Source organism: Pelobates fuscus, chromosome 5, assembly GCF_036172605.1.
Source record: "Pelobates fuscus isolate aPelFus1 chromosome 5, aPelFus1.pri, whole genome shotgun sequence".
NCBI lineage: Eukaryota > Metazoa > Chordata > Amphibia > Anura > Pelobatidae > Pelobates > Pelobates fuscus.
Window position 1 is genome coordinate 181,391,779 of NC_086321.1, and position 14,489 is coordinate 181,406,267.

The window sequence follows — 14,489 nt, forward strand, 5'->3', positions numbered from 1 at the left end:
CCATGGCAATTAAACTGTATTTGTGTGGTCTGTGTGCCATTCACCTAATAATGTGCACGCAGACCTGAGCTATCTGGGGATATGTTACATGTCTGTGTTTAATGTACAAAAAGTAACTTTATATATTTTAAAACATAATCCTGTATTTAGGTCCCCACATGTGTAATGGAGTTTTGTCTTTGACCTGGGAGATAATTGGATTACTTCTCCAATTATCTCCAGGGCAGAAAGGAGGAAACCAGGATGCATTGTGGGGATGTTTTTACTTTTACTGTTTGAGTCAGATTAAAATACTACCAGCCAGGGGGAACAAAAGATACTTTTACTAACTTTTGAACCCCTGGTCTGATTCATGCCATTAATACGTTGTTCCCTTGAATGGATTGATTGTGGATATGTATTTTTATGTGAATGTGATGTATGGTTTTAAAGTTACAGAGTATGTGTGGAAACTGTATTTTTACTGTATGTAGTAATTATGTTAATTGCTTATCTGAGGGGAGGGGATGTGTGGGTTGTACTGTTACTTGATTGGTTGTTTTATGCCTCCCCCTGGGTGTGTCCTGTATGTGCACAACTGTAATAAAAAGCAGGCTGGGTGTTCCAGACCTGAGATTCTGCTTGACCCTCAAACCGATGTGTCGTCTCGTTTTTGGGGGAATTGGATTGTATGCTGACTGCCAGGAGTGTAAGCGGATTATATGCTTTTCCTGTTCAGCAATTCCAGGGTTCGTGTGTTTCCAGTTCGGGAGTTGGAAGATTTGTACAGTTTGCAGTACAGGAGATTGGTGCTTGCAGTAGCTGCTGGTCTATGGAAAAGGGGGATATCGCCTAAACTGGGTTTTATCCTCTTGTAAGTGAAACGGTCCGTTACAAGTGGCAATGTGCACTGGCAGAGGTTGGCAGAGTACACGCTGTAGGCCTGACACACCTGCTTGAAGACAAGTAACTGCTATTCAATCTATTACAGTGAAAAAAGTTTTTTGTTTTTAAATGCACGCTATTGTGACACCAGATATGAGTGACAGTGTGCACTGGCAGAGTACACGCTGTTGGCCTGACACACAGACACTTGCAGACAAATAACTGCTAATTAATCTATTACAGTGAAAAATAATTTTGTTTTTAAATGCAAGCTATTGTGACACCAGATATGAGTGGTTGCACTGGGCAAGTGGGCACAGTATCCACTGTGAGCCTGACACACAGACGCTTGCAGACAACTAACTGCTATTCAATCTATTACAGTGAAAAAAAGTTTTTGGGATTTTAAATGCACGCTATTGTGCCACCAGATATGAGTGGCACGGTGCACTGGCAGAGTACACGCTGTTGACCTGACACACAGACGCTTGCAGACAACTAACTGCTAATTAATCTATTACAGTGAAAAAAAATGTTTTGTTTTTAAATGCAAGCTATTGTGACACCAGATATGAGTGGTGGCACTGGGCAAGTGGGCACAGTATCCACTGTGAGCCTGACACACAGACGCTTGCAAACAACTAATTTCTATTCAATCTATTACAGTGAAAAAAAGTTTGTGGGTGTTTAAATGCACGCTATTGTGCCACCAGATATGAGTGGCACGGTGCACTGGCAGAGTACACGCTGTTGGCCTGACACACAGACGCTTGCAGACAACTAACTGCTAATTAATCTATTACAGTGAAAAAAATTTTTTGTTTTTAAATGCAAGCTATTGTGACACCAGATATGAGTGGTGGCACTGGGCAAGTGGGCACAGTATCCACTGTGAGCCTGACACACAGACGCTTGCAGACAACTAACTGCTATTCAATCTATAACAGTGAAAAAAGTTTTTGGGTTTTAAATGCACGCTATTGTGACACCAGATATGAGTGGCAATGTGCACTTGCAGAGGTTGGCAGAGTACACGCTGTAGGCCTGACACACCCACTTGAAGACAACTAACTGCTATTCAATCTATAACAGTGAAAACGTTTTTTTGTTTTTAAATGCACGCTATTGTGACACCAGATATGAGTGACAGTGTGCACTGGCAGAGTACACGCTGTTGGCCTGACACATAGACGCTTGCAGACAACTAACTGCTATTCAATCTATAACAGTGAAAAACGTTTTTTGTTTTTTAAATGCACACTATTGTGACACCAGATATGAGCGGCAATGTGCAATGGCAGAGGTTGACAGAGTACATGCTGCTGGCCTGACACACAGATGCTTGCAGACAACTAACTGCTATTCAATCTATTACAGTGAGAAAAATGTTTTGGGGGTTTTAAATGCACGCTATTGTGCCACCAGATATGAGTGGCACTGTGCACTGGCAGAGTACACACTTTTGGCCTGACACACAGACGCTTGCAGACAACTAACTGCTATTCAATCTATAACAGTGAAATAAGTTTTTTATTTTTAAATGCACGCTATTGTGACACCAGATTTGAGTGGCAATGTGCACTGGCAGAGGTTGGTAGAGTACACGCTGTTGGCCTGACACACAGACGCTTGCAGACAACTAACTGCTATTCAATCTATTACAGTGAAAAAAGTTTTGGGGTTTTTAAATGCACGCTATTGTGCCACCAGATATGAGTGGCACTGTGCACTGGCAGAGTACACGCTGTTGGCCTGACACACAGACGCTTGCAGACAACTAACTGCTATTCAATCTATAACAGTGAAAAAAGTGTTTCTGTTTTTAAATGCTCGCTATTGTGACACCAGATATGAGTGGCAATGTGCACTGGCAGAGGTTGGCAGAGTACACGCTGTTGGCCTGACACACAGACGCTTGCAGACAACTAACTGCTAATCAATCTATTATAGTGAAAACAATTTTTTTTTAAATGCAAGCTATTGTGACACCAGATATGAGTGGTGGCACTGGGCAAGTGGGCACAGTATCCACTGTCAGCCTGACACACAGATGTTTGCAGACAACTAAGTGCTATTCAATCTATTACAGTGAAAAAAAAAGTTTTGGGGGTTTTAAATGCACGCTATTGTGCCACCAGATATGAGTGGCACGGTGCACTGGCAGAGTACACGCTGTTGACCTGACACACAGACGCTTGCAGACAACTAACTGCTATTTAATCTATTACAGTGAAAAAAAAAGTTTTGGGGGTTTTAAATGCACGCTATTGTGCCACCAGATATGAGTGGCACGGTGCACTGGCAGAGTACACGCTGTTGACCTGACACACAGACGCTTGCAGACAACTAACTGCTAATTAATCTATTACAGTGAAAAAAAATGTTTTGTTTTTAAATGCAAGCTATTGTGACACCAGATATGAGTGGTGGCACTGGACAAGTGGGCACAGTATCCACTGTGAGCTTGACACACAGACGCTTGCAAACAACTAACTGCTATTCAATCTATTACAGTGAAAAAAAAGTTTTGGGGTGTTTAAATGCACGCTATTGTGCCACCAGATATTGTTTGAGATTGGTGGATCCACACTTAATTTTCTAGACTGCACCTTTAGCATCTCTAAAGACTTGGAGATTGATACTACCCTCTATAGGAAGCCCACCTCAACAAATACCATGTTGAGGTGGGATAGCTACCACCCGACCCCCCTCAAAAACGGGATTCCGGTTGGACAATACCTCCGCTTAAGGAGAAATTGCTCAACAGTGGAGGAATTCATGAATCAAGCAAAACTCCTCAGAACGAGATTCAAAGAGAGGGGATACCCCAATCGCTGCCTCAAGAGGGCTTATCAAAGGGCATTATTGAGCAACAGAGAGGACCTTTTAAAAGATAAGGCAGTACCATCTAAACAGGAACCCATTCGTTGCATAGCAACGTTTGACTCTGGAAGGGGCCAATCCAAACGGATATTGGGCAGGTTCTGGCCACTGATCTCTCAAGATCCCCAACTTAAGGGAGCAGTGACTCCATTTGTCTCTCTTACTGCACGAAGATGTAGACATTTAAAAGATGTCCTGGTTTCCAGCCACCTATCCTCTAGATGCGCCACTACTAATTGGCTCTCAGTGAAGGGTACCTACCAATGTGGCAAGTGTGTAGCCTGCCAATATATGATGAAAGATTCAAAAATACTTCCAAATCTGATTGACAATTCTGCATGTCAAGTGAAACACTTCTTTAACTGTAACACGAAAGGCAACATATACCTACTGATTTGTATCTGTGGACTTAGGTATGTGGGGAAAACTATACGCCCCTTCAAGAGGCGAGTTATGGAACACATACATTCAGTCAGAAACCTCAAAGACACCCCAGTTGCTAGACATATTAGGAACTACCATCATGGCAACACGAGAGGGGTAAAATTTGCAGGGGTTGAGAAAGTGCTATTGGGCCGCAGAGGAGGTGACTTAGATCGTACCCTCCTCAGAAGAGAATCCTTCTGGATTTACAGTTTCAATACACTGGCTCCAATGGTTTAAATGAGGGGTTTACGTTCACTCCCTTCATCGAAAAATGAGTTACACTGAGAGCTTTATTTCACACCATCAGTAATGCATCCTTCCTTAGATTGTATATATTTAAAATATCTTTGTAAATACTTTTGTTACAATTCGAATAACATGGATCACACATGTCTGTCCCTTTAAGAGATGTGAGTCCTGGATGCCGTCACCTCTAAGATAAATTAATACTATTATTATACCCTTCTTTATATGTTGTTCCATCTTGAATTATCATGATTATTATTATTTATTATTTACTATATTTTTTATCATTATGGATTCAGACCTACATGACCGTGCTGCTCTGTATAAAGCATGTGTCATAGCCATGCTGTATCCATATGATTAATAAGGATTTGTTTATCCTTATTTTATTATTATTCATTTTGAATTTGCACGTATTTAGGGTTTTGTATGGTTATCTCCGATTGAGCGTTTAGGTGATGGGACACCAGAGACGCATTAGCATGTCCTGCCAATCATCCAGTGACTTATTCAGAATGGGCGGTACTGATTTGAACGCCGGTTTTCGGCGCGAACAAGTCCGCCACTCCCTCTTCATGTTGCCGGCTCGTCACATATAAAAGAGCCGGCAAGGGGACAGTAAGACGCTTTACCTCTGACGAAGGCGCATTTAGAAGCGCTGAAACGCGCGTTAGGTAGTCTAGTCAGGAGTGGTTCCAGATTTCAAGACTTTAGTCAATCTAGTTTATATGCACTTATCCTGGGTTCTTGGAGGTTTTTTAGGAGGGATTACTGGAGTTAGGATTTAATATTAGCGTTCTTTGTAGCCTAGTTTAGACCATTTACCCTGCTGAATGTGGGTGGATTCCTGTATTTTTCCTGTATGGGAGTTTCTGCGGATATATGGTTTTGCTACAAGATTTATCTCACAGTGCTACTTGTTATCTGTGCAACTTTGTTGCTTGTGAGCACCCGTTTTTTAATACTTTCTAGCCCTCCCATATAGGAACTTTTGAGGACATATGAAGTATCACTCTGGTTTTCTCCCTTTACCATCCCTGATCAGTGACTAGTTTGGACATTAGATCTCGACTTTTAAGTGGTTTCTAAGGACAACGAGTTGATTAATTCTATTAGTGCTATTGTCTATTACCACAGTTATAAGGGCACCACTCCTTATTATTTTTTATTTTTTGTTTTCACTGTTATTATTATTATTTTTTCTAGAAGTGTTCACATTGTTTTATTGTATCCTATTAAAGGTTAAGTTTTAGCATTACAGCTAGGAAGGGGTTTCCAATCTTGGTCGATCTGGAGTAGAGATTAGGAGTCCCCTATCTCTCTCTATATCTTCCTCCTTGGTATTTTTTTCTATACACGTATGTAAGGGTTACCCCCTTTTTTGGATTCCCCGGACACACTTACAGGCTGGTTGCCCCAGGCAACTGGCTTTTTGTCCTTCCTCACATATGTTGTTGCTGTTGATCCAAAAGAAGGCAAAAAACCTAGTCTGAAGCGCTTCCAATTTTGCAACAAACTAGGAAAAAATTCCTTCTTGACCCCAAAATAGCAGTCACATGTCTCCTTGGATCAAGCAGCTATTACCCCACTAATTAGAAATTATATCCCTGTATGTTATGTTTTTGTAAGTATTTATCCAATTGCAATTTAAACATCTGTAGTTACTCTGACAAAACCACCTCTTCAGGCAGATAATTCCATATCCTTATTGCTCTTACTGTATAAAAACCTTTTCTTTGCCTTAGATGAAATCTCCTTTCTTCCAACCTAAATGTGTGACCTCGTGTCCTATGTATAGCCCTGTTTATGAATAGATTTCCTGATAAAGGTTTGTACTGGCTCCGAATATATTTGTATAAAGTTATCATATCCCCTCTCAGGCGCCGTTTTTCCTAACTAAACAGATTTAATTTTTTTAACCTTTCTTCATAACTAAAATACTTCATTCCTTTTATCAATTTTGTAGCTCGTCTCTGGACTTTTTCTAGTGCCATGATATCTTTCTTTAGAACAGGTAACCAAAATTGCACAGTATATTCAAGGTGTGGTCTTACCAGTGATTTATAAAGAGAATTTATACTCCTATTTATACATGACAAAACCTTACTGGCTTTAGCAACTGAAGATTGACATTGCATATTGCTGCCTAATTTGTTGTCTATAACAATTCCCATATCCTTCTAGTGTGTGGTTATCCCTAATTCACTACCATTTAGTGTGTAAGTTGCTTGTGCATTCTTAACCCCGAAGTGCATAACTTTGCATTTCTCTACGTTAAATGTCATCTGTCATTTTAGTGCCCACTCCCCTAATCTATCCAAATCCCTCTGCAGCAAAGCAATATCCTGCTCACATTTTATTGCTTTACAAAGTTTTGTGTCATCTGCAAACACTGATACATGGCTTTCAATGCCTATGTCAATATCATTTATAAATATGTTAAATAGAAGTGGTCCCAAAACAGAACCCTGAGGGACACCACTTACCACTTTTGTCCAGCCTGAAAATTTACCATTAATTACAACCTGTTGTACTCTATCCTTAAGCCAATGTTCTACCCAAGAACAAGAATATTCATCTAGACCAATTTCTTTTAGTTTGAAGACTAACTTATTGTGAGGAACCGTATCAAATGCTTTGGCAAAATCCAAGTAGATCACATCCACTGCAACACCCTGATCTATACTTCTACTTACTTCTTCATAGAATGCAATTAGATTATTTTGACATGGCCTATGTTTCATAAAACCATGCTGATTATTGCTAATAACAAAGTTCTTCCCAAAATATTCCTGAATATTATCCCTTAACAGCCCTTCAAATATTTTTCCAGTTACAGATGTTAAGCTCACAGGTCTATAATTTCCAGGCAAGGATTTTGAACCCTTTTTAAATATAGGAACAACATCTGCCTTCCTCCAATCCTCCGGTACAACACCAGAAACAAAAGAATATTGAAAAATTAAATACAGAGGTTCACTTATTTCCCCACTTAGCTCCTTAAGTACTCGTGGGTGAATACCGGCAGGCCCCGGAGCTTTATTTACATTAATTTTCTTTAATAGCTGTAGCACCTTGTCTCGAGTTATCCAATCACAATGTATTTGCAAGTTTTTTGCAGCAATCATTTGCATATCTCTTGCCATAGGATCCTCATTAATATATACAGAGGAAAAATAGTAATTTATAATTTCTGCTTTTTACTGGTCTTCATTAGCTAAAAAACTCAACTCTGTTTCCAGTGTACCTACACTTTAATTTTTTGTTTTTTTAGAATTGATGTACTTGAAAAAAAATCTGAGGGTTGGTTTTGCATTCTTTAGCTATCAATTTCTCATTTTCTAGTTTAGCCACTTTAATTGCCTTTTTGCAAGAGTTATTGGCTTCCTGATATCTTAAATAGGATGCCTCTTATTTGTCTGATTTAAATGCTTTAAATGCCCTTTTCTTATTTTTAATCTCTTGTTTTACTTCTCTGCTAAGCCACAGGGGGGCTTTGAGACATTTTTTGTAGAAGTGGATACCTTTGTCTTCTGTGACAAATTGGAATAATAGCTATAATTTACTTCCCTTCTTTCCATTATTAGAGGAAGGGGAGGGAACACATACCTCAGATCGATTTACCATGTTTGTGAATGAGCTCTTTTTCATGTTGATGACCCAGTCAAAAATAATCCAAAACATCATAAAAATATGTAATATTAGCAAGAGGGCTGGTTATTAACAATCAGATGAGTAACTGTGGAAATGGTAATGAAGGAGCAGATCATTAAAAAGCAGCTGAAGACACAGAGAGAGGAAGGGTTGCTGTTTAAAACAAAGAAAAATAAGGAAATGAGGGGAAAATACTCCTCTACACAGAGAAGGAGCAAATCCCCTCAAAACCAGTACCCCCTATAGAACAATAAAGCTCAAAATAATAAAGTTTTATTAATAGTAAATAAACGTTAAAAATACAAAAAGTGTCTATCTACACACACAAGACTGCTTGGCCTGTAGCTATATATGGATAAAAACTGGAGGATACAGAGCTGCTTTGCTCAGAGAACTCGCAACATAGTTACAATAAATGAAACTTAATACCTAATATGTAACTCAATCTAGTAAAAAGTATTATGGTAAGAAATGTTGCAGCATAAACAGCATAGCAGCAGTTGATCTAACCAATATCCAGTAATCACAGCATGATAGGTATCAGCTGTTAAATACAGTGAGGTCATAATCATATATATATGGGAGAACAATATTCCCTCTATAACTACTTTCTGTAACCGAAGTCCTAAGAGATCCAATGGACCTGACAAATACTCTAATCACTAATACTAAATCAAAAAGCAATAGAGGCTGTGTGCACTAAAAGATGAGTACATTGAAAGGACAGGAAGATACAGATAACTGAAAATAAAGTAAGAAGTAGTATAGAAGAATCTGTATTAGTCACAGCTACATATGACTATATAAAGAAGAAGACTCAGCCGACAAAAAGAGTCCCAAAATGAATATAGCGTGTTATAGCATAACAGGATAATAGCAAGGCAGTCTGCAAAGGTGATAAAGAGCCCAAAGCCCGACGCGCGTTGCAGCAATAAAAATCGCTGCTTTCTCAAGGGCACGAGCAAATAAGAAATATCCACTTACTTCCCCCTCCTTTTATATAAATGGTGCCAAATCATACTTGCAATCAGTGGGATGTACCTGGATACAGACCGCCAATGAAGTTCAGCGGTGGGAGGTCCCAAGATCCAGTGCTCGGCATAATCCGAATGCAAAGGTATTAAATGAAAGCTGTGCAATCCTTAAATCAAAAAAGTATGCATGCGTTCTCACTACTTTCACCGAACTCCCCCTATAGGTAAAAAGATGTAAAGAATACAACATCAATTGTCTGTGTATAATCACGGCAGCTCAACATTGTCATAAATTCATTAAGGCATATCTATAGTCGCCAAATGACACTACTAAAGTTGCTCATAGTGTATAACTTGATAATGGAACCTGTACCATGGGGGATAAAGGAGAGGGAGAGTGAAGAATATAAATCATAAATAGTAATGATATGCAAGTATAATATTTGAACGTGAGTGGTATCAATCGTACAAAACAACAATCTAAATAATGTAGACATAGATATCACTAAAAATCCTATGTCACTGGCAGTGAAAATTATATCAAAGAAACAAACGGAAAATAGAGTAGCCCCACTAAGGTAAAATAGATGAAAGGAGCAAAGGAGAACCCCTCGTTAAGACCTAGGGGTTGAAGTGTTTTAAGCCTATATATCCATCTGTCTTAATAATCGATCGTAGTTCCCACGCCTCGGATGCCTCTTGACCAATTCCAAGCCACAAAACTACAAGCTACTAGGTTCACCCTGATGGTGTTCCTTGAGATGTCTTAGGTTCTTAGGCGACCTTACATGTTCCATGATTCTTTCTTTGAAAGCTCTAAATGTCTTGCCTATGTATTTTTGTCCGCAGGAACAGGACAGTAAGTATATCAGGCCCTTTGTGTTAGAATTAAAAAAAGTTTTACATTTGTATTGAGCCCTGGCCTGTGCTGTCCCTCACTGTCTTAGATTCTTTAGAAATGTACCTGCAGGCCACGCACCTTCCACAGCCATAAGTGCCACAGGGTGGATTACCCAACCATGTGTCTTTCGGATGTGATTTAATAGACAGGTGACCTTTTTAAGATGTACATCTGTCAACAGGATCGGCCAAAATCTGTCAAGAGACTTTTTCACTTCGGACCACCCTGTATCGTACGTGGCAATCACAAATCGTTCCCATACTCTTTGAGTCCTTATTAGCAGGGTGGTCACAAAGAAGTTCCTTCCTCTCAGTTTCGAGAGCTCTCTTATGAGCCTTTTTGAGGCAGCGATTCGGGTAGCCTTTCTCCTTAAAGTATGTTCTAAGTTGGCTTCACTTTAAAATCAGCTATATCACTACAGTTTCTACAGAGGCGAAGATATTGACCAACCGGAATCACCTCCTTAAGTAGCTTACGGCACATGAGGTTCCTAGTTGGTCTCCCATACAAGTACTAACCATGCCCGAGTTTAGATGGCTTCTGAGATCTGACGAGATCAGGAACTTTTAGATTGGTATGGCCGTAGGCCGTTTAAAACAGCAGAGAAACCCTGACAGTACCTACCCCTCAACGACCCCCACCCTCATGGGTGGATCCAGGTTTTATTGGAAAGTGGGCATGAATGAAATGAAGGAGGGATTGGGAATGGACATCAGGAGTGCACCTTTGCAGTGCACTAAGTATTGGATCTGTCCTCTGAACACTCGTAAATCAATGATGCTGCGTATTTCATATTCTTCATGGTTATCAACCAGAACAGGACATGGATGTGGCACCGAGGTGGTCTAGTGATTATACACCAAGGGTTTTAAGAGAGACACATGAAATACATGTGTCCCTCTTAAAACCCTTGGTGTGTCCCTCTTAAAACCCTTGGTGTGTAATCACTAGACCACCTCGGTGCCACATCCACATCCTGTTCTGGTTGATAACGCATGCTAGGAGGAAAGTCAAGTGAAATATTTGAAATGGCCCAACTTTTTGTGAGGGAACAAGGAGCCATAGGTTGCGGGAAGACAGCCAGACCCTCTCTCCGATCTGATAGGTAGGTGCAGGTAGGCATCTGTGGTCGGTTTGTAGTTTGTAGTTATGCATTGCATGTTGGAGTGGATTCCCGAAGATGTTCCTCCAATGTCGGTATCCCTTGTGGCATGAAGGTATCAGGCAACATGGACGATTGAAACCCATAGTTTGCAAAGAATGGGGATAGCGGGGATTAGACATTAATAGCAGTATTGTGGGCGAACTCTGCCCAGGGTAGCAGATCAGACCACTTATTCTGGTAGTCTGAAATATAGCAACACGGAAACTGTTCCAAGGCTTGGTTAGCTCGTTGTGCTGCACCATTGAATTGCGGGTGGTAGGCCGAGGAGAATGAAAGCTGAATTCTCTGAATTTGTGTACAAAAAGGTCTCCAAAATCTGGACACAAACTGGCTACCCCTATATGAGATTAATACTTTGGGTAACCCATGCAAACAAAAGACTTCCCGAGCAAAAATCGTTTTTGAGAAGTTGGTAGTTTTTTCAAGGGAATGCAATGCAACATCTTAGAGAATCGGTCAATAACCAGGAGAATGGCCATATTGCCAGGGGAGAACAGAAGATCTATAATAAAATGCATGGCCAAGTCAGTCCAGGGTCGTTCACCATTAGGTATGGTTTGCAGGAGACGCACTGGAGGGTGTCGTGTTTTTTTTTAAAACGCATACAGGACAGGCAGCTACAAAAACAGTGACATCTGAACGGAGACTAGGCCACCAAAATTGCAGAGACAGACCAGATTAACTGGTTTTTGCCTGGATGTCCAGCTGCTTTGGGGATGTGATATGTACCTAATACTTTAGTGTGGAGATGAAAAGGTACAAAACAATGGCCACTTACTTTCTCTGGAGGAGCATTAATTTATGCAACCAGAATTTCCTCAAATAGGGGTGAGGTGAGGTTAGTACGGATGCTGGCTAATATTAGACATGTGCAATTCGTTTCAGTCCAAAGTAAAATTCGGCTGAATTTCAGGTAATTCGGACATTCGGGTGCTTCCAAATGTCCGAATAGTTGAATTGCTGAAGTGCCGAAGTGCCGAATTGTTAAAGTCCCGAAGTGCCGAAATTGCCGAATTTCCGAAGTGTAGTAGTGCCGAAGTGCCAAATTGCTGAAGTGCCGAAGTGCCAAATTGCTGAAGTGCCGAAGTTCCGAAGTTGCCGAAGTTCCGAGGTGTCAAAGTGCCGAAGTTCCGAAGTTCCCAAAGTTCCGAGGTGTCAAAGTGCCGAAGTTCCGAAGCACAGTATTGCCTAAGTACGAATATACTTACCCAGTGAAAGAAAAATAATGTTACACTGTATACAATTTCAAATAAAAAGTATACAAACATAGCCAGGATTCAACTGTAAGCATTTGCAACACTTACAACAATCAAGTAACACACATTCATATAAAATGTAAGTTACTAAGCCAGTCAGTGTAATGACAGGAATGAATAAGTAGATAACTCTCTAATTCCCACGGTATTAGGGAGCTATCTACTAAAAGGCTGAAAGACCTAAATTGGTCTTTCAGCCAAATTTACTAATACTAAGTAAAGATTACTTAGAGTAATGAGAGAGTGTTGTGTATTAGGGTGCTGTGGGTGTGTGAGAGTGCTCTGTGTGTGAGTTAGAGTGCAGTGTGTGGGTGCTGTGTGTGTGAGGGTGCAGTGTGTGTGGGTGCTATGTGTGTGAGGGTGCAGTGTGTGTGCGTGTATGTGTCTGTTAGGGTGTAGTGTGTGTGTGTTAGGGTGCAGAGTGTGTGACGGTGCAGTGTGTGTGTGTGAGGGTGCTGTGTGTGAGGGTGCTGTTTGTGAGGGTGCTGTGTGTGAGGGTGCTGTGTGTGAGACTGCTGTTTGTGTGTGTGTGAGGGTTCTCTGTGTGTGTTTGAGGGTTCTGTGTGTGTTTGACGGTGCTGTGTGTATGTGATGTGTGTGTGTGAGGGTGATGTGCTAGTGTGAGTGAGGGAAGCTGTGTTTTTCAGTGTGTTTGTGTGTGTGTGTGTATGTGTTTGTTTGTGTATGTGTGAGAGTGCAGAGTGTGTAGTATTGTGGTGGAATCTCGGTAAAAATAAATTTAGTAGGCCGAGATTACCACGTGGCATGTGTACGTGCATATGCTGACGTATCGATCAGTTGGTTGCACGAGGCAAGATACGATCAGTAGTGTACGGAGCATGTGCAAGAATACAGGATATAGTATTCCCCCTCCTCCATTGTGCTGGACAAGCCATGCGGTCAAACAGGAAGTTAATTCTTATTTGTGTTGATTGGTTAAGAGAATGTGCGGGTGGAGCTTAATATGGGAGGAGTTATGTGCCTATATAAGGAGCCTGCACTATTGTCCGGGGCTCAGAACTTGCTGTATTTTGGTGACGTTAGTCCCTCTGAGTCCCGATCGGTGATCCAATAAAGAATCTCTTCCTTCCTGAAGAAACCTGTGTCCATCTCTCTGTGCTTGGCTTCCGTCAGTTTCTCCGGTATCATTTGGTGCATTGGCCGGGAAGCTCATCGTTCAACGGTAGCTGAGAGGCAGAGGCGTGAGACGGTCTATCTTTGCCCACGTTCTCTACGGCTGCACCCCTGAACTTCTGCGTGGACCTCCCTTCGTCTCGGCGCCACTGGTCTGTTGTCCAGGAGATCATCGGCCTCTACGTGAGAAGTGCTGGGGTGTCCCCGTCGATGAGTGTGAACTCAGGTTCAGGAACGAGGAGGTAAGACAACTGCTGTTTTAGACGGCAGGACCCACTAGGGGTATACCGATTGTGCGGTAGGCCCAAAGGGGTTTTGAATCTGTGTATCTGCCCCCTCTGTCGGAGGGAAGGAGCGAAGGCGCACCGCTCGATCGAACGCTCTTTAGTCAGACCGTTTGATTTTGTTAGTCAGGCGGGGTCCTGGTGTAAATAGCCCTAGCCGGACACCGGTGTCTTGTCTAGACTAGCGTTCTAGGGTGTATATTACGTTCGCTAGGTCGGAGGGACCGGGAGACTAAGCGGCGCCTGTGTAAATTCGGTTCGCTAGCTCTCAACCTATCTGGGCTAAGTGGGAAGGCGTGTAAATTTGGAACCCACTAGACTTTTGATAGTGCGACTAAGAGGCGCCTGTGTAAATTCGGTTCTCTAGCTCGCTATATGTGGTGATTGGGCAGTGTGGCTAACCAAAACGGGTGTATATAGTTTTAGGTAGTCCATCAAGGTACTGGCCAATAGTTTAGTTGGGAATTGTAAATGTGTTAACGATTGTTTAGTAAAGTGTATATCTTGTTAGATAGCGCGAGCTCAGCCGTCTAGCGAGAGTGTTAATAGTGTGTTGCTGTATTATAGTGCACGGTACCATAACCCTGTATATTTACTGACACTGTATATAAGTACTAATCATTGTCGTCCATTGCATGTTTAACTCCATAACCACTAATAATTGTATTGTGACCTTAACTTGTGCTTTGACCTATGCTAACC

At 41.3% G+C, this 14,489-nt stretch overlaps 1 pseudogene; it reads right to left on the minus strand.

Moving 5' to 3' along the window:
- Positions 1-10,417: 10,417 nt before the first annotated feature.
- Positions 10,418-10,536, minus strand: LOC134613205 (5S ribosomal RNA; annotated as a pseudogene).
- Positions 10,537-14,489: the final 3,953 nt, after the last annotated feature.